The sequence below is a fragment of the Kogia breviceps genome, chromosome 8 (assembly GCF_026419965.1).
Source record: "Kogia breviceps isolate mKogBre1 chromosome 8, mKogBre1 haplotype 1, whole genome shotgun sequence".
NCBI classification, from domain to species: Eukaryota; Metazoa; Chordata; class Mammalia; order Artiodactyla; family Physeteridae; genus Kogia; species Kogia breviceps.
In genome coordinates this window covers 117,020,398-117,045,602 of record NC_081317.1, presented here as the reverse complement: position 1 = coordinate 117,045,602, position 25,205 = coordinate 117,020,398, and the positions used below count along the sequence as shown (strand labels likewise).

Below are 25,205 nucleotides of genomic sequence, written 5' to 3'. Positions count from 1 at the left end.
GCCCTTAATAAAAAGTTATGTACAAACCAGAGAGCCAGAAAGTTATCTTGGCCAGTGGGATACACACTCTGTTTTTATGTTGAAAGTATGAACTGTCCTTGGAGGTTTGCCCTTTCCTTCTACCCCAGCAGTCCACATTCATGGTCAGCTAGTGCCCGGGGCTTAGCCTCCTGAGAAGACCCATGTTTTTATTTTTATTTTATTTTATTTATTTATTTATTTTTAAACATCTTTATTGAGACCCATGTTTTTAAAGATTTCGCACTTTCGTTAAAATAATTTGGTAGTTGTTGACACGGAAACAGATATGTTTCTTTAAAAATGCTGCAATTAATTACAAAGAGTGCAAATTCAAAGTGGCCCAAGACTTCTTGAAGGTGCACATTTTAAACGTCAATAGAATACAAGGTGATCTTAAGCATTCTCCTCCCAGAAGCATTTTCTGAAAAATAATATTCGTTGGAACCAGTATCAGGTAGAATCAGTAACTGCTCTACTGTTTCCCTAGTCTGTTCTTGTTTGCTGAATGGGTTTGGGGTTCCTTGCAAAAGTAATCTCTACAACTGAAGAAACGGGCCACTGAGACAAGATCTTGTACCTTTTAAAAATACAGCAAGAGCTAAGTCAACGGGTTTTTGAAAATAATATCAAAGCACCAGAGGTGAGTGGAAATGGACCCTTATGCTGAATTGCTATCAGAACATCTGTTATATTCCCCGTCGGTCACTCGGCGGACATGCGTGCCAACCCACTGGCCAAGAATCTCCTGAGAAAATCTCAAGGTTTGGGTACCTTTCATTAAAATATTATTTTAAGCAAAATGCCTGAAGATATACTAATGGTCTTTTACTGCTACCTGTAAATAATAGGAAGGAAAATGTAGATTTGGGCTTTACATGTCAGAAAAGCGTGGTTGGGCGCTGGGACTTGTGGTGGTAGTTTTTCTAGTGGACGTTTGGTGAGAAGGCATGGATTTGATTTCCTCATCGTATCAACTTTATAAAATATCATCACCGATGCTGAGCATGTGTGAGGTAGGGGCCGTGTGCTACCTGCCAGCTGTCAGATCTCTGTGGCTGGCTTCCCTGCCAGGATCTTGTTTGTTCGGTGAATACCATTTGTTTCGAGCTGTCTTTTGCTGCTGTTTTAGTTTTTAACCAGCCTGAGCTTCATTCTTTTCCTGCGAATGTGAAAAGGAGAAACAAGGAATGATTTGAAGGATTAACTTCACCCATTCCACGCTCCTCCCCAAACAGACAGTTGAGCAAATTACTTCATCTCAGATTCAGTTTGCACGTTTGAAGCCATAGGTGTTTGAGCCCAAGTGTGCAGTCGCATGCTCTACCACTGAGCCATACCCCCTGAGCCCAAGTGCGCCAAAGTGACCCTGGAGACAGGAACCTGAGAGGAGATTCTGCCAGACGCTCCCGGGGGGCCAGTGGGAGTCCCACAGTGCAGCCCCTGGGGGTATGAGTGGATGCAGGTGTGTTCTCCACCCCTTCCTGTTGCCCTAAAGCCACAGAGCTCTAAGTTTTCGCTCAGGGAGAGAGAGGAGAAAATCTAAGGAGATGGTTGCTGCTCAGGACCTTCCAAGTACACAAGGGGCTGCATGTTCTTTCTCAAGCTTGGCAGCCTTCCTCTCAGTACTGATAACAGTTGTCACAAATCGTGGACTTGCCAAAGTGATAGCTAAGATGTACCCACGCCTCTCCCAGCCTCCCCCACTGCACGCCTAAAATCTTTAAAAGTTGAAAGCATTAAAAGACTTCGTGTTTTGCACCAGTTCTGAAATCCTCCCGGGTCTGACCTGTGGGAAGTAGAAACTGCTTCGCGTTTCTGGGCTCCTATAGTAGCAGTAAGGCAGTGACGGCAGATCTCTGGAGAGGAGAGGAATTGGATGTTTCCTGGTAGTTCAGCAACCCTGTGGGTCTAGTTCCTCCTACACACTCTCCCAAGCTCGTGGTGCTGGTAACTCGGCCTTATCCATGTCATTCTTGCTGCCCTTACGTTGAGAACGGGCTCCTAAATCATAAAATCACAACACTTGAGAACTGTAGCTTTAAAATTCATCAAATTAATCCCATTGCTATGAAAAGTTTTTAAAACTACAGACTTCCACAGTTAATGGCACAGACCACTAAGTCCTAACTCCTACTTCAGAATGTCAAGTGCAGCCTTCTGGAAAGCTCTGCAGTGTACCACTGATGTCATTCTTGCAGCCGTAATGGCCATTTGCCCGGGAGTGAGCACACCAAAAATTGAAAGAAAAGCGAAGTTAAACAGTGACGTACTGAGCTTTTTACCCCTGTTCCTTGCAGAAATTGAAAAGAGGCTAATGCCTTGTAGTAAACCTGGAAAGATGACTACGGTATATTGTAGGTTAAAAAAGAAGTAGTTTACAGAACCACAGGGAGATGATGATCTAATCTGTGTGTTGCGTATGTGTTGAAATGCACAAACAGAAAAGTCTGGAAGAGGATACTGCAGGCTGTTAGCAGTGTTTATCTCTGAGGGTTGAATCACAGGGAACCATCCTCTTTGGGTTTACTGTTTGAGTATTTTACAGACATCATTTTTAATCTAAAAATCATTAACACTATTTCTGGGAGAGAGAGAGACGTAGAGTCTCTGTCTCAGGGCTGTGAACCCAGAAACCCTATTGTTCGGTATTAATACTGAAGACAGGGATAGAATTACTAGACCAGTTACCGTGGCCACTGGCATTCAAACCTAGATGGCATCTATTGGAGTTTTCTTGGTGACCATTTTACAGAAAGGGCTGGACACAACCATGGGTGTTCAATATATGCGATCTATTAGCATTCATCCATTCATGTTCGTGACAGTTCGTGGTGTATGGAGGAGATACGGACTTGATGGTCAAGGAGCACGCGGTGTAGGAGGAACAGGCCAGAAATAACTCCTGAGCCAACTGTAGGGGATGTGCGGAGCCAGGGGCGTCCTGAGCTGGGTTAGTGAAAGGAGAAGTCCCCGACCTGGACTTAGGGTTAAGCCCACAGGAAGCCACACACTTTACATAAGAAATTAACTGTGGAATTAACAGTTCGATAGAAACTTTCGCGTCGTAGGCGGTAGGCGTCGTAGTTTAAAGCGAGTGGCCCAGGGCCTCTAGAAGTTTACCACAGAAGATCACAGGATAGGCACCGTTGCTAAGCCAGAGCGCCTTTTGCTTCTTATACCCTCAGAGCCCCGCAATGCAGTTACTCATTGATAAGCGGAACAGAGTAAACTGTTAATGGAATTCTAGAAATGATCCTCTCTCTTCCTTAAAACAGAAAGAAGCATTCCACACGATCAGTATGCTTTGGGGTTTAAGTGCTGCACGGTCTTTCTGACGGTACCTGACGGCGCGCAGGAGCTGGGCTGCGACCCGCCGGCCCAGCCCGACGCCCGCAGCCCCTTCTTCCCGGGCCGCCCCCGCCTCCGCCGGGTTTCACTCCATCCCGCTGGAATGCTGCCCTGGAGCAGAGGTCCTGGACTTTCCTTCTTAGTCCAGAAACGAGAAAACTCAAAACCTGGGTCAAATCACCCGACATGCAGCCAACATCCCTGCTGGCCTAGAAAAAAAGTTAAACTCTTTCCCGTTATCCATCCCACCTGGAAGTTCCGGGGAAGCCCGTTCGTCGTCCAGGTGCTGCCCGGGGCGGGGGCTGCTTCCCCGGAGGTGGGGACGGGCGCGCGGCCAACCTGCCGGGCAGCCCGCTTCTCCCCTCCCCCCTCCTCTCCCCCCTCCCCTCCCCTCCCCCTTCTCCCCTCCTGTCCCCTCCCTTCCCCCTCCTCCCCTCCTCTCGCCCCCCTCCCTGCCCCGCCCCGCCCCGCCCCGCCCCTCGGCCCAGGCCGCCCCGCCCCCTCGTGGCCCCGTGGACTCTTATTGCCCCGGCGCGCAGGCGGGGCGTCCAGTCTGGCGCGCGGTCCACGGCGGGTCCTCCCGGACGCTGGGGGTCCCGGAGCGGCGGGGCACGGCCGGACGGCAGGTAGGGCGGCGTGGGGGTGGGGTAGGGGAGGAAAAGGGGGCCGGCGGGCAGCAGCCCCGCGTTCCCGCCCCGCCGCGGCCCCTGGCGGAGCCCTCCCGGCCCTGCGGTCGGAGAGCGGTTCGGGCGCCTCGGACCGTGTGGGGGCCGGAGAGGCTAGGCTGCCCGGACCACGGCCGGCAGAGCTGGCGGGGAGGGGCGGGGTGTGGTGAGGGGCTCCGGCCCTCCTCTCGGCGGGGCGCTGCTCCGCGGAGAGCCGGCGCGCACGGGGGCGGGGGCGCCGGCCCGGGGGAGCGGCGAGGCCGGGTGGCCCGCGTGCGGGGCGCGGAGTGCGGCGGCCGGGGGCTCCCTGCGCGCGGAGCTGCTCCGACCCCGGTCCCCGGGAGCCGAGGCAGCCCGAGCTGCGTGTGCCCTGCGGCCCCAGGGAGGGGCCGAGCGGACAGACCCTCGCCTGGGAGGCGGGAAGCCCGGTTCCTGGGTGACCTGCCCTCGGGATAACGCCGCCCCCCCCCCCCCCCCCGCTCCGGCTCAGCGGCGGTCCCAGCAGCCTCGGAAACTGCCCAGCTCTGCCCTGGAGGACATCTTCTTGGTGGGTGTTTTGAGGGGTCCCGTCGCAGTACTGCCACTGTCTGAGGAAGAACTGGCCGGGTCTTCGGGGAGTGGGGTGGGGCATGTCTCTGAGCTCGCAGTGCAGAGGTAGCCGCTTCGTGCGGTCTTCCTCCATCCCCAACGGAAGAGGACTACTTTCAAGAGCTGGGCGACTTTGACTTGGTGATGAGAGCTTTGAGTGAATTTTATTTTTTCCCTGGTCTGTTCACGTGGGTTTGCGTTGTTGCGGGTGAGAGTAGGGGGTCCCCGTGCCTTGGAGCGATTGGAAGAGTCCGGAGTTGGACCTGAGGAGAGAGGAAGTCACGTGGTTAGTCCATCCTTAACAGTGGCTGTATCACAAGTAGGCAAGAGGTATAGAATCAATATATAATCAACACATTTTCCAACGAATCTCTAAGCTATGTTTTTTATTTTTTCTATTTATGTTATATAAAATAAGATTTCTCTGACACTTATTCTAGTTTTTGTGTTTTGAATAAGGACCGGGCTGGGTCGCCAGGTGCCCACACCACATCCGTTACTAAGAAACTAGGCACATACAGCGCATAATCGAGCACACCAGCATCCTAACTGTCTTTTTGGCTGTGTGAACACTTGGTGCTCTGGGTGAAGAGTTCGGGGTAGGTGGTCGACAGTCACACAGCTTTGTTTTCTGTGGCTGTGAAACCCGTGAATCATAACATTCCGGCAGCTGGCGCGGTCCAGTAGCCTGCATGCTTGAAACGGTGTAATAACTGCACACCCCGTGTGTTCCCAGGTGGGGACGCAGACCTGGAGAACGAGAGGTCGGTGTCCTGGTTACAGCAGCCCTGGGGGGCTTCATTACAGGCTTGTGGGCTCTGGGTTTTCGTTGAGTTTGAAAACTGTTTAGTAAGAGTTGAATGCCACCTACTGCATTGCCTTGCAGTTGATCTTTAAAATACTTTACTGTGTTGTTTTCTCAAGAGCTGTAATCTTTATACTATTTTTGAGCATGGTTGCTTTTCTTCCCCAAACTATTTTCCCCAGACTGTAGTAAATCTTGTACTCTACTATCTTTGAAATCACTCATTATTACTGAAGTATAAAGTATTTCCTGGAACTTATCAAGGAGTCCATACTGCTCAAGGTGCTGGAGTCATTATTTCAAAAGGAAGTTGTTAATTTGGTCACACAGCTGTTGATCATCCAAACCGCTGTTGCTTTCTTCCCCCACTTTCCGGATTTTTTTTCACAGTCACTGGGAACAGTAAAAATATGTTTTAGACATTACTTTCTCTTTTGCGTATATTTCCCCGTAAACAATTTCATGTCAACATGCGATGTGCTTTTTCAGCAGTTGTTTCAGAAGATCCAGATAAACGTCAGGTGATGGAAGTTCACTGTGCTTCTTAAAATGCCTATACTATTTCTTACTTGGCAAAATGACTCTTCTTCAAGTAAATGGGGGAGGTAGACACCAAAAAAACACGTAGACGAACACTGCACTCTCCTGTGAACGTGTTCTTGCGTTCACACACGGTAAGTCACTCCGCAGATGTTCTTCTGAGACACAGGGCGGTAGGAGGTCCTCGGGCCGTCCCCTTTCCGCCTCTCCGGTTGCTCTACAAAAGCGAGGTTGCACTCGCTCACGGGGTTGGTTTTGCTGGGAAGCTCTGTATCGGATTGTGTCGAAGGATGAAGAATTAGCGGTGCTGGATGAGAAAGGCTTCCTCCAAGGAGACTGTGCGACTGGGGAGGGCCAGCCCAGCCTTGTAGGAAAGCCGGGGAGGTACAGTGGAAGGAAGGAGCGGAGCGCCTGAGGGGTCAGGAAGGAGAAACGCCCCCTGAAGCCGGCCCAGCCCCACTGACCCCTAACGGCGCCTTTCACCCTGAGCAGTCGTCTTCGCTGCTTGCTGCTCGTGTGCTTTAGGGACAACCATGATGGGTGACGCGCGCAGTTCCGGTTAGGTGAGCCTCTCTTACTTGTGGATTTGGGTCACAAGGACCGGAAGGCAGGCTGAGAATTCGGGTGGTTGGTTCGTGCAGCTCCGAGTCCTTCCACGGAGTGCAGGGCGACCAGCTGCCAGAGCTTCCCCCTGCCGGAAGCAACGATGCTGTTTTCCAGCTTGGCCTGGGCTTTTGGACGGCGGAAAGGCTTCCTTGATGGAAAAGATTTCCTCCTAAGGGAGAAGCTGCCATTTGCAGGCAAAATGTGTCAGCCAGAAGAAATGAGCAAATGACCATTTTTTTGATATTTGGCAAAACTTTGCAATTTTTTTCCATATAGAAGTGTTAGAAATAGACTCATAAGAAAACAGACAAAGGGCTTCCCTGGTGGCGCAGTGGTTAAGAATCCATCTGCCAATGCAGGGGACACGGGTTCGTGCCCCGGTCCGGGAAGATCCCACATGCCATGGAGCAACTAAGCCCGTGCGCCACGACTACTGAGCCTGTGCTCTAGAGCCCGCGAGCCACAACTACTAAAGCCCACGCGCCTAGATCCCATGCTCCACAACAAGAGAAGCCACCGCAGTGAGAAGCCCGTGCACCGCAATGAAGAGTAGCCCCCGCTCGCCACAACTAGAGAAAGCCCGTGCAGCAACGAAGACCCAATGCTCCATGAATTAATTAATTAATTAATTAATTATTTTTAAATACAGACAAAACCAAGTAAGAAGAATAGACCCGCCAGTCTCAGCAGGCGGGCAGGGAGGGAGGGGGGAAGCTTGGTTCAGCAGCTGTCACTCCCCAGAGCCGGCAGGGCGTGCAGCATTCTCTACCAGGTTTCCTGGTGTCAGAGAACGGGCACCGGGGCCCATCCACGCTGGAAGGAAGTAGAGCCGGAGCACGGCGCGTGAGACTCACAGGCACACACCCACCCCTGGGTGACGCGTGTGCTGCCTTGGTGAGCCTGCCAGGCCCGCTGAGGGTCAGCGCCCCCCGTGTCACGGGGGCTGGAGCTTGAACGTGCGTTTGTCAGTCCTTCGCCGGGAGCTGTGAACACGCCCTCCCATTGAAAACATGTCCGTTTGTGGTTGGGTTCCAGGACAGGTCAGAGTACCATCGAATGGAGCCATTATATCTAACGTGGTTTTGTGGGAAAACGCGCTCAGAGCTCCAACTTGATTTTTTTTTTTTAAACGACTTTTAATCCCAGCAGCGATGGCAAGAAGGACCCCACCTTGTCTTTTTCCATGTAAACCCTAAAGGGAAAGTAAAGGTACGCAGAGATACGTTTCCTTTCCTACTGCCCCCGTGCTAACAGAGACCCCCCCCCCAGCCTGGAACCAGAGAGCTGGGGGGTGGGGACAGCAGTAGCTGCCACCAGAGGGGGAAGGACACGGGTGACGGGGCCGGGGTGAGGCCCGTTGTCCATCGAGCAGGCCGGGGAGCCTGTTCTGCCGGCCGGTTGCCGTGGGCCACTTCCTTCCTGAACATCGTCTTTACTCTAGAAGCCGAGCGTCACCCCTGCAAGCTGTCCGTTCAGTGTTTTTCAAGTCGGGGTCGGTTTTAAAGGAATCTTGAATAATAGCAAGAAAGCAGACTTCAGGCATTTTGTTTTTCTTTTTGACGCCAGTGCACTGAATTCCCAAACAAATGCCTCCCGGGGACTGGGCAGACTTCGGGTCAACTTAGATGCTGTGTATACTTATGAGATCCCGAGTAACGACATGATGAATACCAAAGAGCAGTTAGTTGCCTCCTACCAGAAAAGGTGCTAAAATGTTTAACACACTTTACGTCGTTTAACCCTCACCGCAGTCCCATGTAGTAAGTACCGTCGGCACCCCCATCTTAAAAAGGATGCAAGTGAGATTTCGGGAGGGTAAGAATTCGCCCAGAGCCACGTGGCTCTGAAATGGCGGGGCTGGACAGCTGTTGTTGAACGAGCCCCGTGGCCTGGCCGCTGGCTGGACTCTGGGAATAAAGTAGGGACCCGGGTGGACAAATAGGCAAAAACCCCTGCCCTCGTGCCGCTTGTCTTGTAGCGATGGGAGACAAACCATAAAGAAAGAAACGACACATCCAGGGCCTCAGATAGCGCTGTGCTGGCGGGCACGGAGCCGGGAAGGAGGAGCAGGAGGGCGGCCGCGGGCAGGAGCGCAGGCGGAGGGGCGGCCGTGCGGGCCGGGGGAGGCCGGGGGAGGCCGGGAGCGCTGCGGCGTCCGTCCCCCGGCCGGGCCCTCGCGTTCCGTGGCGGCCGCGGTTGGAGTGCGGACCGCCTCCGCGCGTCCCGTGCCGGGGGACGCATCCAGGAGCACTGCCCGTCAGAGGTCGGGAGACGTGGAAGGAGAGGCTGCGGTCGGGCACGGCAGGGGCTCTTCCGCGGTTCCGGAAAGAAGGCGGGGTCCGCGGGGTCCCCGAGGCGGGCCGGGCGTTGGAGGACAGGAGGTGTGACGCTCGCCCGGCGGGTGGCATGTGCCCTCGGGGTCTGCCCGAGGCCGGGATCTGAAGACCTTCGTGTGTCCCGGACCCCAGAACCCCGCCACCCCCTTCACCCCCGGAGGAGAGAGCCACCCGCTCGCCGTCTGTGTGTCTCCCGCGTGGAGCAGCGGCCCGCGCTCGGTAGACGGCGGTCAGTGCTTGGCTGGACGACTGCGACCCGCCCCCGCGCGCTCGGTAGACGGCGGTCGGTGCTTGGCTGGACGACTGCGACCCGCCCCCCGCGCGCTGACGTCACCGCAGGCGTCACCAAGCACCCCCTCTCCGCCCTGAGCGTCCCGGCAGTCGCTCCCTCCACTGGGGAGCTCTGGCACCTGGAGTCCCCACATCAGCGGTTCCTTCCACGGCTAGCTGCTTCCCCGAGCTCATCTCGCCTCTGCAGTGCCGAGCTCGCGTCGCAGGCTATGGAACAGCTCTTCACTGCGTGCTGTTCGTGTCACGCTGCGGCAGCGACCGAAATCAGACCTCGCTGCTCCGCGCGGTGCCTTGGTGGAGGGCAGCAGGGCGCCTTCCGCTTCTGTTCTCTCTCTCCCGGCTGCTCGACGTCCTCGTGGGGCAGGCGCAGGGGGTCAGCCGGGAGACGGGAGAGCCGCCGGGACGGTTAGAATCGGGCAGGAAATGGACGTCGGTCTCAGCTAAGCTGGTGGCCGAGGAACTGGTTGAAGGGGCCGCGTTCACCCTTCCCAGGGCTCAGAAGGTGGCCTTGACCGCCCCTGGCGTTGACGGTCCTGAGGGGCGAGCCGGGTCCTGCCGGGCAGCCCTGAGGGAAAGGCAGCTCGGGTGTCGGACCCGAGGGAGGTGAGCAGGAGGCAGTGGACACCCATGTGTGATGTTCTGAGAGCTCAGCGTGGGGACAGAGCCGAGGGGAAGTGATCACCACGGTGAAAACCCGGGGAGGGGGTGGCCCTGCCCCACGGGGGAGCAAACAGCGAGGAAGCTCGGCTCTCTGTATTTGAAGGGGACGTCAGGATCTGTCACTTGACTAAGTTAAGGTCTGAAAAACCTGCCCAGTGCAAGAGTGTTGAAGTAAAGCATAACCCAGTAAAAAACCACAGATGAACGAATTCATAGCCGGAGTTGGAAACATGTGTGGTTTTTCTTGGTAAAGCCTCATCTTCTCCTTGCCTTCCTAACTCTAAATGGATGCGTTTGTATAAAGTGGCGTGTGGGTCTGTAGAAAGATCTATTTGAGGCACTTGTTAAGAGAGAAAACGAAAACAGACGCCCTCCGTGTCACGAGGTTGCATCACATAGCAGAAGGATTGAGCACACGCTGTCCACACCAGCACCTGTAAGCCTGTCCCAGCAGGTGAGGGCAGGATGCCCAGGACGGGACGCGGAGCTGGACGTTGCCTCTCCAAAGCGGAGCTTTTATTTGCGAGAGAGACCGGTACCTGAGGTACCTGAGCCTGCCGATCTCTCTGAAAGGCAGAAACATCGTCCGGGGATGAGACGGAAGCTGTCCGAGTCCAGGCATCCTGGGCCCCTCTTCGTGCACGGCCAGCGGGAGTTGTCAGTTTGCAGACGTGCAGAACTGCACCGTTTCCCCTCAGAACCACTGAGTAGCCACGGTGGACACTCAGTAACCTCCACCGCCGGCCAGACTCTCCTCTACCAGGTCGGCATCCTTGCTCCAAGGTACAAACAATGGAAAAAGCTAGTTGGAATTATTTTTGTATTTTGAGATTTAGAAAAGCCTGCGTGTTTCCCCTTCACAGGCCTATCAAGGTCGAGAGTGTGAGACCCGGGCCAGTTATGAGGCCAAGCTGTCGTTTATTTAACAATTCGGGGCTTTTGCTGGTCCAGGGCCTTTGCAGGACGGGTGTCCTGACCCCTCCGCTGGACAGATTGAAAGTATAAAGCGTGCACTTGGTTGTGACTTTCCGAAGGTTCAGTTACAGGAGGACCGGGGCCTTCGGGCTCTGGCTGGTTTCTCTTTCCAGCCCTTGGGGCCTCCCCTCCGAGTGCAGGGGGATTGTGACACTTGGAAATGTGCACCCAGGGCAACCGTAGGGTTTTCCAGCAGCTTCTGCACGGATGGCAAATCTGGCAAAGTCAAATGGAGAACGCTGATTACGCAGGTTCAGGAGAAAAGCTTTTAAGGGTAAATGCTAATGTTTAGGATCCTGAAGCCCAGTTTACTTGGGGGAGGTGATCCCAGTGGAGGCATCTGGTTGGGTTGCCTTGGCCGCCTTGCGTGGATGGCCCCGCCCTGGGGGGTGGCCGCCGTGTCCCGGGTGCTCTGGCTGCTCCCCCCGCTGTGGCTCTGCTGCTGTAGCTCCCAGGCTCTGCCCCTCAGAGCTCAGTCTACCTACATGTTTATTTTCTCTCTGACCCTTTTGATTTTGTCTGCCTACTGAGCCAAACACACCAATCGGAAAATAAAAGAGAAGGATACTCACACTGGACGCCTAAATGTTTGCTTGGTGTTCTCATGGTGGCAGCAGTTTCATTTTACTGCAGCCTTCTACTTAAATCTATAATTAGGATATATTTCCAAATCACACTGATCGTGAAGTGTCATAGCTTATGTAGCACAGCAATTATTGGTTCACTGCGTTTTACGTAAGCCGAATAATGACGTGCAGTCGCAGAGTCATACAGCTGCATTATCAACATTCAGCCACTTGATCAGGAAAGGATACAGTGAAGACTGAACATCTCGAAACAGAGTTTGCTCGTACGGTGGGGTCTGCCCTGACCCTTGGGTTCGAGTCTCTTTTACAAAATGGCTTTTGGGTCCTCTTTTCACTTTGAGATAACTAGTTCATCCTTTCATCACTGTAATTAGATCTGGTTTCAAATGCAATATCTCTTCTGCAACTTTCATTAAAAAAAAAATAAATAAATAACGCCCATCACTTTTGTTGCCAACCCGCATCAGCTGAAATTATGCGTCAGGAAAACCGTGAGGGCACCGCAGCTCCCAGCAAACAGGTTAAAGGCTGCAGTGTTTGAAACCACAGGGTCGGGCTGGACCTCTGGGTTCTCTGACGAGGCCAGCACACACCAGGTGCTGCCCGGGGCCACCCGGAAAGCTGCGTGTGGTGTAGACCTCTTGAGAGGACGATGTGACAGTCTAGATGCATCTGCGACGTGCCCGCCTGTCCTTCCCGGCCGCCTTCCTTTATTTTCTGAAGCAGCCGAGGGAACGGCCGTCATCCCAAGCCTGTCTTCCGGTGCAGCGGTGGTCCTGGCTCGGGCTGTGCACGGCCAGCTGTCCCTGCCCGGGCCACCCGCGTTGCTCTCGGGTGTCTGTGGTCCTCCCATAGAGTGAGAGACCGGATGAGACGAGATGAGTTGTCCCCGTGCCGTGTGAGGAGGGAGACGACGGGCGTCCCGGGCAGCCCTGCCTTTCCTCCGCCTCAGCTTTGCCCGCTCTCACGGAGGGCTGGGCTGAAACACTCAGGAAGCTGGTGACTCTGGGGGGTATGGTCCCCTGGTCTTGGAGAAGTACAAAGATGGATCTCAGACAGGAAGTGCCTCCCTCCGGTTCACATTACAAGCCTGTGCGCCATCCGCAAAACTGTATTAGAAATACAAGCTTCACAAAAGTCCCAAGTGCCCGTGACCTCCAAAAGTGATGGTAGAGGTGGTTAAAAGGTGTGTAGTGGTGTTAGTTGTGTGTATATATCCTAGTATACGGAGACCAGGGAAACGTATGGTGTCACCTGACCTGAGTCCAGCTTCTAAGCTTGGCTGCTGTGGCTTTGCCAGAAGGGAATTCTGGCTGCAGCAAGGTTTACCACCGCGGGCCATGTAGGAAAACTAAGAGACTGACTGCCAAACCTTTTGGAATGTTTTGTGCTAATTTACATTTCAGGAGATAATACCCTTCGGATACAGTGTAATCTGGGAAACAGGATAATTAACGAGTTGCTGTAACCTCTAAGCTGGTTCACAGGACAGTTTACAGAAATCACCAGTTCCACGTGGTCAGGGGTTGATCTCTGTTGAGCTCAAGTAAGAGAAAAGTTCACGTAGTTTAAGAAGAGCATTTTAGGTTCGCATTTGATTTTCAGTGGTCTCCTGTCTTAGACCGCAGGATGACCAGGTTTGGTGTGGGCCTCGTGTACCGTAGGAGTCCAGGAGTCCAGCGGTCGGATTTAGAGACACCGTCTGGGTGGTGGTGAGGCGGAGCTGGAAAGCCATCCCCCTGTATGTGCACTCGTTCCCGACGGTGATTAGTAAGCACCTCTGCTATTTTAACAACCGCGGAGGTCCCTCCCGCGACTCAGGGGCCTTCCATATTAGGCTTGGGGAGGCACAGCTGAGCTGGAAGCCGGGGCCTCGTCGGATGCGGAGGCTTCTGTGGGGCTGCAGCGTGGAGATCAGATGATGTCACCCGGGAGCAAGCCCAGGCCGCGGGGCTGGATCTCTCTGGGCCGGAAGCCGCCATGCGGAGATCCAGACTTCCTGCCAAATCTGCGCGCCAATCCTGGTTCCCCTCCTCTTGCCTCAGGAGGTCCTCGCACCATCTCCCGAGGGCTTCTGTGCAGGTGGGGACGGCAGGCCCTGCCCTGCTGGGTCTCAGCAGAGGCCGGTGCAGCAGAAACCCAGCCTTTGTCGGTGCTTTTACCCTGAGTCATCGTCCATGGGGAAGTCGTGGATCCAGAGGTCAGAGAGCTCTTGTGTTTCCTTCTGTTTTGTTCTGTCTTAGGCCACAATTCCTGCAGAAAACCATGACTAGATCACCTTCAGAGATTAGCGCTCATGATCGGATATGCCGGGTAGTAAAGGTTGCTCTTGGCTGGTCTCTCTCGATACTCAAGTCCACATGAATTGCTTAATCCATGTATTCAACAAACAGTTAATGACACTGAACTTTCCGAGTGTTTTACATACATTCTTTATTGAATTGTAGAACAGTCCTGTGAGACCATCGTCTGTCCTTCTAAAAATTATAAAATCTCCCTTTTCCAGAAGGAAGGAAACGCGCCTCGCGGAGGCGGGGCGTCCGCAGGCGGGCGGGCTCTTCCCGCTCTGGGCTCATCTCCCCTAAAGCAGCGAGCGGGCTCTCACCGCACGGAACCCTGCGGTGCCCGAGGCCTTCTGTGCCCCACGGAGTTCTCCGGCCAGCTAAGATTTCTTCGACTCGATGAGGGGAAAACAGTTGTGCTGCGGGAATGGAGTTTTAACGGCCCACGGCCTGTCTTCGGTGACGGCTGGGGGAGGACATACTGGGAAACCTTTCCTGACACTTCAAGAATCGAGCAAACAAATTAGTGTCGCTCCTTCACTCAGCAAACGCTCACTGACTCACAGAGCACTTAGGTGTCCCCGAATGAGTGGGGTCGTGGGATGGCAGCAGAGGGGGCTGGTGAGGCCGAGGTTGAAGTAGGCAGTTGGAGACCCCAGGGAGGGGTGAGCAGCCCTCCTGGGAGCAGCAGAAGATTCGTGAGACGGCGAGCGGGGCCTGGCAGTAGGGAGGTTTGAGCAAGTGAACCTGGGTGGGGAAGGCCACTGGGCCACACGTCCGAAGTCCCAGGGCTGGACAGAAGGCCCCGCGTCTGCAGGACGGTGGGCGTCCAGCTTCGTGGCCGGAGCGGGGCCCGCGGGGAGGGGGTGAGGAAGGCCTGGCTGGACTGTCCCGCGCAGAGAGTCACGGGAAATATGCAAATAGCTCTTTGTCTGAACGGATACGTTCACAGGTTGAACACAGTGTTTCCCGGATGTCTGTATAATCTGCGGAATCTCTCTAGACGCCTTAAAAAGGAATTTAGGGACCTTCTTGTCACTTCTTCCTCACCCCTTTGTTCTTTTCTCAGTAGCAGTATCTGATTTTGATGACCCATAAGAGAGGTTGTCAGGAGTTGAAAAACATTGGCTGTGCCCCGTAGGTCCACAGCCTACAGTCCGAGTGAAGGTTCAGGTTCACGTCGTCTGGTTTCTCATGTTTGCTTTCAGAACTTGGGTAACTGAGAGCTGAATTTGCCCGTTCGACGTGTGTCACTTAAGTGGCTGTGAGTCCCTGGGGGTTATCAGAAGGCACCAGCGTCAGTACCTTTCACCACCTGATCAACAGAGTTTCCTTTGTAAGAGGGAGAACGAGGTGACGCTATCCTGCAGTCGTCCTACGTGCTTGTAAATGACAGTTCCTGTGCGAGGGTAGGTGTTGGGCAGGAGGAGTGACCCGGGGCTGCCCGTGTGGTCCTGGCACCCTGCCCCTTCCTGCGCGGCGGCGGCCTGTGGCAGACAGCAGATTTCGTGTCCTGATCAGGGTGACTGACTAGCATGAAAGCTCATGTAAAGCGCCTTCTCCCCGGAGTAAGGCCGTGGCCCTCCCGTTGCAGGTGTACGCCCAGTGATTACAGGGCGTTCTGAAAAGCCGTGCTCCCAGACCACCGGCGGCAGCAGCACCTGGGAGATTGCTAGAAATAGAAATTTTGGGCCCCGTCCCAGACCTGCTGACTCAGAAACTCCGAGGGTGGGTCCCTGCGGTCTGTGCTTTTTCAGGCCCTGGATGGCTGTGATGCTCGCTAGACTTCGAGGCCCACACCTGCGAGGGAGTGTTGTGTCCCTCAAATAAGGGAGGTTTGCAGCTGATGATGTAGAAATGCCAGGAGATCGTTGCTTACCCGCTTCTAGAAATAAGCAGCACTTTCATTTCTGGCTGGCGGTATTGCCCTGGGGAAAGACCGTGTTATTCCACGGGGGAAAAACAATGTAGTTTGGCAACTGAGACCAAAGCAAAACAAAGTCTCAGTACTTGCTCCCGAGGACAGGGCTTGAAATGAGTGGACTTGCTGAAAGGCGACTGGATCTCAGAGCCCCGCCCCGTCTTCCATTCTGGTTTGAAAAGCTTCCTAATTGAGTTGAGTTCAAGGTTCAGTTGGAAAAAGATTGGAAACGCATCCTCTCTTCTTTCCTCCGTTTTCAGATAAGGATAAGGTCATAAGATCTTCTCAAGGGCAGCGTGGCCCTCACATTTAATGCTCGTTATATGTGAAATTCACACACCCTTTGACCTCGCAGTTTGTAGAAATTTTTCCCGCAGAACACTCAAACCACGTACTCAGGTTGTACAAGGATCTTCACCGCTCCACTGCTTGTACCGGAGAGCCCTTCAGGAGGCCGTGTCTGTCGTCTGTGCCCCGGCGCGCGTGGGCTACAGCCCAGCTGGGGCCGGGGTTCGGGGTGGTGACGGGGGGGGGCGTCTGTGACCGTCCTGGGAGGTGAAGCATCCCTGGGGAGGATGCACGCGCGTGATCCAGCTGCTGTGGTCACACAGAAGCCCTCCCTGTAAACCGCCGTGTGGTGTGTGTGCAGGTGTCTGCACAGCGGAAGCTCTGGGAAGAGAGCGCTGAACACAAGCAGAGCTGTGGCCTGGGGACGGCGCCCTATGAGGAAGGGTGGTTTCAGGGAGGAAGCTTCACTTCTACTTTATATTATCCTAGTACTTGGATTTTCTGAGACTCGAGTTTTCCACAGTGAATATTTATTCCCTTTGGAAAAAAAAAAATTAGGAAGAAAACTAAGTTCCAGGCATATTCAGAGATGGCTCATTAGTAGTAGAACTGACGCGGGTGCCCCGATCTCCTATTTCCCGGTCAGTGTTATTCACGATTATTTTTCACTTCCCTGTAGCAGAGCTAGTGCAAGATTTAGAGCAAGAATGTAACCTCACCTGCTAATTTTGCTGTGAGGAGACTGAGCCCGAGGGGCTGAGACGGGGAGCGCACCCCCCAGGTGGTGGCGGAGAAGTAAGAAGAGAGGGACGCACACACCGGCAGTGAGTGAAAGGGAATCACGGTGAAGGGGGCTTCCTGCTGTGAAGCGTCACCCAGGGCCACTCCTGCAGCTGGGAGCCGCCGCGTGGTCTCAGGGCCCGTCCTGCGGGTTCGGAGACAGCAAGGAAATCGGGGCATTTGTACGGTTTAGGGCCTGAACGTACTCACCCCTGCGGTCAGAGACTGGAGACCAGGACGTTGAGCAGGAACCGTCATTCACTGGCTTTCAGCCCAGCAAGGATACCGTGCAATTTGGGGGCGGCTGTCCTTGGAATCTCTCTCTTTCTGTTTCTCTCTGTCTCTCTGTCTCTCTCTCTGTCTCTCTCTCTTCTTTTTTACTTTTTACTTTTTTCTTTTTTTTTTTGGCCATGTCATGGAGCTTGTGGGATCTTAGTTCCCCGACCAGGGACTGAACCCAGGCCCCCCGCAGTGGAAGCGCAGAGAGTCCTAACCACCGGACGGCCAGGGAGTCCCTCTCTCTCTCATAAAAGAAAGCTTCTCGCACCATCACTGATAAGATGTTTTGCACAAAATGTAAACCACTGAGGGCATAACAGGAGACGGTACTGGAGACAAAAAGTCAGGGTACTTGTCAAACTTAGAACTATGGTCATTTGCGTTCTGGGCGCTCAACACTGGTAGAATTCAAGCCTTCGAGCAGAGTGTACTTTCATTCTGTGCTGTAAACAGTGGGAAGGAAAGGCTTGGATTCACAAAATGTATTTCTCCCTGAAATATCCTGAGTGATAAATTATCTGATTTTATGAAACGGCCTGAATCCTAGCCTTTAGCAAAGCAATGAAAGATTCAGCTTTATGAGTATATTTCATTTTTTAACATAGTCAGTGTCCAGAGCTACTTGGAGCTCTGAATTCAGGACAGGAGTGGTGTTCATTCATTACTTCTGCCCCTGGTTCGTAGCATGATCAACCGGTATGTGCACTGCAGACGCACGTGGCCTTTCTCCTGAAATGCACCGTGAGGCCACCGCCCACCTTCAGGACAGACGGGGAGGTGATCGGCATCCCTTCCCACAGGTGTGAGGGGTGTGAGGACAGGGCACGGGGGGCTGTCCGTCCCGGACCCTGGCGGTTCCTGTGGTCACGACGCGTTCATTGACACACCCGTGGAGAGCTCAGGTCTGCTTTTCAACGTCTGCCTCAAGCTTTCCACTAGATTCTGAGGTCTTAGAACCAACCAAACTTAATGTTCCTATTTTCTGAATACTGAAGGAAAGTGAAAGGAAACTAAAATGTGTACATCCATGACCTCACTTAAACCCGCCAAGAAGCCGCGTAAGCAGGAGTTACTGTTCCCTCTTTTAAAGAAGAGGACACCGAGGCCCGCAGAGGTTAAGTGCACGGCAGTGTTGAGGTTCAGCCCACACGTCGGTGGTGTGTCGCTGGCAGGCCTGCCACGCGTGCCGCTTCCCGCAGCCTCTTCCCTTGTCTTTCCTCTGTTCCATTCGAGCCGCACCCTCTCTTCCCTTCTTCCCGGATGTCTCTTCCCCACCAGCATTATTCTCTACTTCAGAGGCTGCTGGCCTCTCTCTGTCCCCAGAATACGTTTTTCCCACCCATCCCCATATATCAGAAGTGACCTACATTGTCAGACAGAAGAAAGAGGCACAATAAAACTTTATTTGGTAAGTTAATAGGACACTTGTCCAACCTCTTGTATTAAATTGGAAAATCCCTGTGGACTTTTTGTGTTCATCCCAAACCAGTTTCTACTGAAAGACTCATACCTTAGCACTTTAGTAAGTAATTGGTCAAAAACCATTAATGCTAGATGTGGAAAAAAGAAACCATAGCTTTCTTTTTTTATATGTAAATTTATTTATTTTTGGCTGCGTTGGGTCTTCGTTGCTGCGCGCGGGCTTTCTCTAGTTGCGGCGAGTGGGGGCTACTCTTCGTTGCGGTGTGCGGACCTCTCATTGCCGGTGGCTTCTATTGTTCTGGAGCACAGGCTCTAGGCACGCGGGCTTCAGTAGTTGTGGCACTCAGGCTCAGTAGTTGTGGCTCACAGGCTCTAGAGCGCAGGCTCAGTAGTTGTGGCGCACGGGCTTAGTTGCTCCGCGACATGCGGGATCTTCCCGGACCAGGGCTCGAACCCGTGGCCCCAGCATTGGCAGGCGGGTTCTTAACCACTGTGCTACCAGGGAAGCCGCTATCCATTCATCTGTTGATGGACATTTAGGTTGCTTCCAAATCTTGGCTATTGTCAGTAGTGCTGCTGTGAACATTGGGGTGCATGTATCTTTTTGGACTGTGTTTTTCTCCAGCTACATGAGTGTGATTACTGGATCGTATGGTAGCTCTATTTTTAGTTTTTTAAGGAACCTCTGTACCATTCTCCACAGTGGCTGCACCAACTTACATTCCCACCAGCAGTGCAGGAGGGTTCCCTTCTCACCACACCTTCCCAGCATTTATTATTTGTAGACTTCCTGATGATGGCAGTTTTGACACCAGTCAAAACTGCCATCATCAAACATCAAAACTCTCTCACTGTGGTTGTGATCTGCATTTCTCTAATAATTAGTGATGTTGAGCATCTTTTCATGTGCCTACTGGCCATCTGTATGTCTTCTTTGGAGAAACATCTATTTAGGTGTTCTGCCCACTTTTCGATTGGGTTGTTTGTTTTTATTCACTGTTAAACTTTGCACAAAAATAAGTCTTTTAGGATTTATAAAATGAGTTTCCATGATTCTGGTCTTTTGGGGGAAAACAGAGGAGCGCATTGCTTTGTGGATGGAGAGACGTCCCAGCCGGCTGGCGAGCAGCAGGAAAGTGGGGGATGAGGGGGAACCTCACAGACGAGCGCCCCTCGTGGCAACTCCTTTCACGCAGCATGGCCATGAGCTTCCTCCTTGTGTGTACAGAGATTTGTTTCCCTAGAAACTTTGGCCTTGCAGTCTGGTACCGGCTGTCACAGACGGGAATGCGGTGGAGACAGGGCCACCCTGGGGGGCCGCCGCAGACCCGGGTGTCCCCTGGCCCAGCCCTCGTGCCTCTGCCATCACCTGCTTCCTGGTCCTCGTGTTGCTAGAGCTGGAAGAGCCCCAGGTCCGGGCGAGGGGACTTCAGGGTCTCAGAGGCCAGATGCAGGACGCACGGGGAGTGCTCACGTAGGTGATGCTGTGACGGGGTGAGGGCAGGAGGGCGGAGACCCTCGCCCCGCTCGGGGGCACGGGGAAGGGCTGCGGCCCAGGACACGGGGCTGGACCCCGAGAATGGGCCGGTGGGGAGAGGCCACAGCCAGCCCACCAGGCCCGCTGGCCCAGGTCGGACAACTCAGGATTTGTCCTGAGAGCAGGCTGAAGCGACTGGGGGCACGTGCGTCCGGAAGTTACACGATGAGACGTGCCGTTCGAAAAGCTCTCTGGGTGGCGTGGGGAGAGCGCACCTGGGAGGTGGCCTGGGAGAGGGAGAGGCGGGGGGGGTGGGGTTAGATGGCTGGCTGAGGGGCGGGGTGAGGCCAGGGAGGGCCGGGCAGGGGCGAGGCCTGGGGTGCTGAGTGGAGGAGCTGCGTCAGGGATGGTGCCGTTTTCTGGGGGGAGGAGAGGTGACAGCAGCTCCCAGCGCACCTGCGTGACAAGCGCTGTCCTCGGCTACCTCCCCTTACACGGATGAGGGAAGGGTTGGCCCGGCTCGTCGGCACTGCAGAGAACAGGTGCGTACACACACGGGCCGCGTGACCCGTCTGTGCAGATGCAGAGACAGACACGGGAACAAGGAGGCCTGCATACAGAGCGGGGCGGGGTCTGGCATCTGTTAAGTTTCAGTAACCATCCTCTCCTGCCTCTCCCGGTTCAAGGACCCATTCACGGACGGTGTGCTGAACTTCAGGTGACAGACTGAAGGATACAGCAGACGGGCACCTGCCCGTAGGGAGATCGCGGTCTCAGGAGGAAGCAGACAATAACTGAACGAGCAGTGGCCTTGCGTGGACAGGCCAGTCAGGGGTTACTACCGGCTGGTCTGGGGCCTTGGACAGAAACCTGAGAGTTCTAGCTCTTGCATCACTCTTGAATGGGTACATGGGGGGCGGGGTGGGGTCCAGGGGAGGATGCACACTGTTGAGTGAGCAGAAACTGTTTCCCTGATGTTCTTCTCCGAGGTTCCGCAGGCAGCCCCGGAGGGTTAGGTCAGAAATGGGCCTTGGGCCAGTTTTGTAGGCGGGGAGGCTGAAGGCCCAGGGGAGACAGCACCGCGGTGTCGGGGCCTGGAGGAGCGCAGGGTGCGGTCCCGGCTGCGCCCCTGTCTTGCGGGTGTGGCCCCCTCGGGCCTGAGGCGGTGGGGGGGCCCCGGGCGGCCGGCCTGCACACGGCCCAAGTCCCAACTCCTGCTGAACTATATATAGTAAAGACCTTCCACAACGGAGCTGCCGCAGAGGGACCAGGGAGGAAAGAGAACGCCAGCTGAACGTTTCCCACTAAAGCTCTTTTTTTTTAAATTTAATTTTACTTTTTATACAGCAGGTTCTTATTCGTCATCCATTTCATACACATCAGTGTATACATGTCCATCCCAATCTCCCAATTCACCCCACCACCGCCCCACCGCACCCCGCCGCTTCCCCCCCTTGGTGTCCATACGTTCGTTCTCTACAGCTGTGTCTCTATTTCTGCCATGCAGACCAGTTCATCTGTACCATTTTTCTAGGTTCCACATAGAGGCATTAATGTACGATATTTTTCTCTTTCTTACTTCACTCTGTATGACAGTCTCTAGATCCATCCATGTCTCTGCAAATGACCCACTTTCTTTTCTTTTTCTGGCTGAGTAATATTCCATTGTGTGTGTGTGTGTGTGTGTGTGTGTGTGTGTGTGTGTGTGTGTGTGTGTGTGTGTGTGTGTGTATACCACATCTTCTTTATCCATTTGTCTTTCGAGGGACATTAGGTTGCTTCCATGTCCTGGCTATTGTAAACAGAGCTGCAGTGAACATTGTGGTACATGACTCTTTTTGAATTGTGGTTTTCTCAGGGTGTATGCCCTGTAGTGGGATTGCTGGGTCGTATGGTAGTTCTGCTTTTAGTTTTCTGAGGAACCTCCGTACTGTTCTCCATAGTGGCTGCATCCATTTACATTCCCACCAACAGCGCAGGAGGGCTCCCTTTTCCCCACACCCTCTCCAGCACTTGTTGTTTGTAGATCTTCCGCTGATGCCCATCCTGACCGGCGCGAGGTGAAAAGCTCGTTTTTAACAGGCATGTTTCTGTGCTGGCTCTTCCCCAGGTAGGAGGGAAGTGGCCCAGCTCCCCGCAGAGCCGCACCTGTGGAGCACGCCTGAGTCTGCGGACGTGAACTTGTGCACTTGTGCCCTTGTCGCCTCCTTCTCTGGGCTGCCCCCCCTGGCTCCCTGAGGTCCGTGGGGAGGGGCTCTGAGGAAGTGACCACGTTGCCAGAACCCTTGAAACGAGTCTTTGCAGTGCATTTGGGATGATGTTGGAAAGGAACGTTCTGAGGTCGGCAGAGTCGGTGGCCCACAGAAAACTGTTAGGTCTGTTTTAAGATGAACGCTGTTACATGACGACTACTGGTTGTTTTAAAATTAAGGCGTTCCTCTTCCGATCTCAGACCCCCGGTACCAGTGACGCACACGCTTTGTTAACTTTCTAAGTCAGCTCATGTCTGCGCTGTGGGGCTGTGGGGCTGTGGCGTGTTCCTGGGATCACTGTAGGCTCCACTTTTCCCGGGACTGTCCGTCTGCCTGCTGGGGGCGAGTCCTGTCCAGGTCACATCTTGCCTGGACAGAAAGGTCCCCGTTTGGACGCTGAATTACATGGTCATCCTGGATAGTAATTGCTACACTTCTTCAAGGTTTGCTCGTGCTTAGGTCTGAGCATTCCATGTGTCCTAACTCACTTCACCCTCGCAGCCCAGGAGAGAAATCCCGTTGTAACCCCTGCTCCAGCATGAGGAAATGGGCTCAGGGAGGTCAAGGGATCAAGGACACTCAGCCAGTAACTTAACCCCGGGCGGTCTGACCCCAGAGCCTCACTCCTGAGAAGGACACACCGCCTTTAATCCCTAAAGCAGTAAGAAGCATGTGGAGAAAACTCCCCAGAGATGGAAAGCCCTCTGAGTTCTTAAATGGAATTGCTTTCCCGGGGCACCAGTGCCCGGCCCATCGTGGAAACAGTGAGGACCGTCCAGGTCCTGAGCAGAAGAGATTCGGGTGTGTTTGTTTTTCTTGCCTTTGAAAACGTTCAAGTGAGAAAAGTTCAGTCATGAGCTAGATGTCGAAGTATAAGCCCGGAGCTGTCAGAGCCACCCTCCAGGCCCGTCTTCCTTCGGTCCACAACCCTCCTCTGAAAGCCGTTCCTCCCTCCCCGGTTCCATGAACACGTGACTGATGGGGTTTTGTCAGGGACCCGCCTTGGAGGCCGGGGAGAGAGCAAGCAGTCTGTTAGCGATTGCCTGTCAAGAGGGGCTCGCTGTACACAGAGCAGGATGCCCTGGACCCTTGCTGCCCAGGATTGCTTGTTTCTAAATTAATCACTTTAGGGTGTAGTGTCACCTTTGCTAACGCCCCTGCCCCGTTGTGGACTGGAGACTTAGGACTTCTTTGTAACCCTTTCTTCTTTCCGATGAAAACAGTTCTTATGTCAAGATGAAAGAAAAGTCAAATACCAAGTAGATCTGTGAACTGCTAAATAACCCTATTTATATTCATGGAAAGGTAATTGTTTAAGGCAGAGGTTTGCCTTTGCAAATTTTTATTTTACACATACATCTTAAGTCTTACCTTTCATAACAAGAAGTCTAGATCAGTTTACGTATTTTTTTTGAAAACAAGTTTATTATATAAGATTTTAAAATATGATTTTCTTTTTTCAGTTTTATTGAGATATAATTGACGAATAACATTGTGTTAGTTTTATGCGACGGTTTGATACAAGTAGATATTGTGAAATGATCTCCACAATAAGTTGAGTTAACATCCATCACCTTACATCATTACAAATTCTCTTTCTTGTGATGAAAACTTTTAAGATCTACCCTCAGCAACCTTCAAATATACAATACAGTATTATTAACTACAGTCACCACGCTGTCCATTACATCCCCATGACTTATTTATCTTACAACTGGAAGTCTGTACCCTTTGACTAACTTCACCCATTTCCCCCACCTCTGGCAACCACCAGTCTGTTCTCTATTAACCTGAGATATTTTTTGTTGCTGTTGTTGTGTTTTGTGTGTGTTTTTTGTTTGTTTTTAAGATTCCACATATAAGTGGTAACATAGAGCATTTGTTTTTTTCTCTGTCTGACTTGTTTCACTTAGCATAATGCCCTCCAAGTCCATCCATGTCGCTGCAAATGGCAAAATTGCATTCTTTTTTTATGACCGAGTAATATTCCATCATGTATATGGACCACATCTTCTTTATCCGTTCATCTGCTCATGGACACTTAGGTAGTTTCCATGTCTTGACTATTGTAAATAGTGCTGCAGTGAGCATGAGTGTGCAGAGAACTCGTCAAGATGGTAAATTCATTTCCTTTGGCTAGATCTCCAGGAGTGGGATGGCTGGGTCGTATGGTAGCTCTACTTTTAGTTTTTTGAGGACCCTCCATGCTGTTTTCCATAGTGGCTGCACCAGCTTACATTCCCATCAGCAGTGCAGGAGGCTTCATCCAGTACCCTCTCCAGTATTTATTTGTGTTCGACTTTTAGCCGAACCGCCTTAGTAAATGCCCTCTCCAGTATTTATTTGTGTTCTTTTTGACGACAGCCATCCTGACAGGTGTGAGTTGCTACCTCATTCTGATTTTGATTTGCATTTCCCTGATGATTAGTGATGTTGAGCATCTTTTCACATGCCTGTTGGCTATTTGAATGTCTTCTTTGGAAAAATGTCTATTTAGTTAATCTGCCGGTAATTAATTGGATTGTTTGGGGTTGTTTTTTTTTCAGCTGAGTTGTTTGAGTCCTTTATATATTTTGGATATTAACCCCTTATCAGATAGATGATTTACAAGTATTTTCTCCCATTCCATAGGTTGCCTTTTCATTTTGTTGATGTTTCCCTTTGCTACAGAAGCTTTTTAGTGTGAGATGGAGCCCCACTTGTTAATTTTTGCTTTTGTTGCCAGGTTAACATGTTAATATGGTAACAGAGCCAAAAGGATAACCCGAAGTTGTCTAGCAAATCAGACATAACAGTAAAGGTTCGGGGCGGGGGAGGGAGGGAGATCTTTCTCAGCTTCTTAACTTCCACATCATCCTCTCATCATCTTAAGGTCAGATACCAAAATCTTTGGTCAGAACCAATATTGCAATTATGATAAATCAAGAATCGAGGGCATCCCTGGTGGCGCAGTGGTTGAGAGCCCGCCTGCCGATGCAGGGGACACGGGTTCGTGCCCCGGTCCGGGAGGATCCCACGTGCCGCGGAGCGGCTGGGCCCGTGAGCCGTGGCCGCTGCGCCTGCGCGTCCGGAGCCTGTGCTC

The 25,205-nt window shown here is 52.9% G+C and overlaps 2 protein-coding genes across 15 annotated transcripts in view; one reads left to right on the top strand and one right to left on the bottom strand.

Moving 5' to 3' along the window:
* Nucleotides 1-25,205, top strand: part of PALLD (palladin, cytoskeletal associated protein) — a 391,482-nt gene that overhangs the window by 303,859 nt on the left and 62,418 nt on the right. The window contains exon 1 of one of the 14 annotated variants that reach the window (XM_067040080.1): nt 3,892-3,995. The exons of 9 other annotated variants lie outside the window; for them this stretch is intronic. The gene's annotated coding sequence lies outside the window, so the exon portion shown is untranslated. Of the gene's footprint in view, nt 1-3,891; nt 3,996-13,604; nt 13,623-25,205 lie in introns of those variants that run through there. 4 more of the 14 variants (XM_059071517.2, XM_067040081.1, XM_059071518.2 and 1 more) reach the window with 4 other exon arrangements.
* CBR4 (carbonyl reductase 4) overlaps nt 4,867-25,205 on the bottom strand; it is a 153,771-nt gene continuing 133,432 nt past the window's right edge. Inside the window, exon 6 of the transcript XR_010841701.1 lies at nt 4,867-4,885. The gene's annotated coding sequence lies outside the window, so the exon portion shown is untranslated. The remainder of the gene's footprint in view (nt 4,886-25,205) is intronic.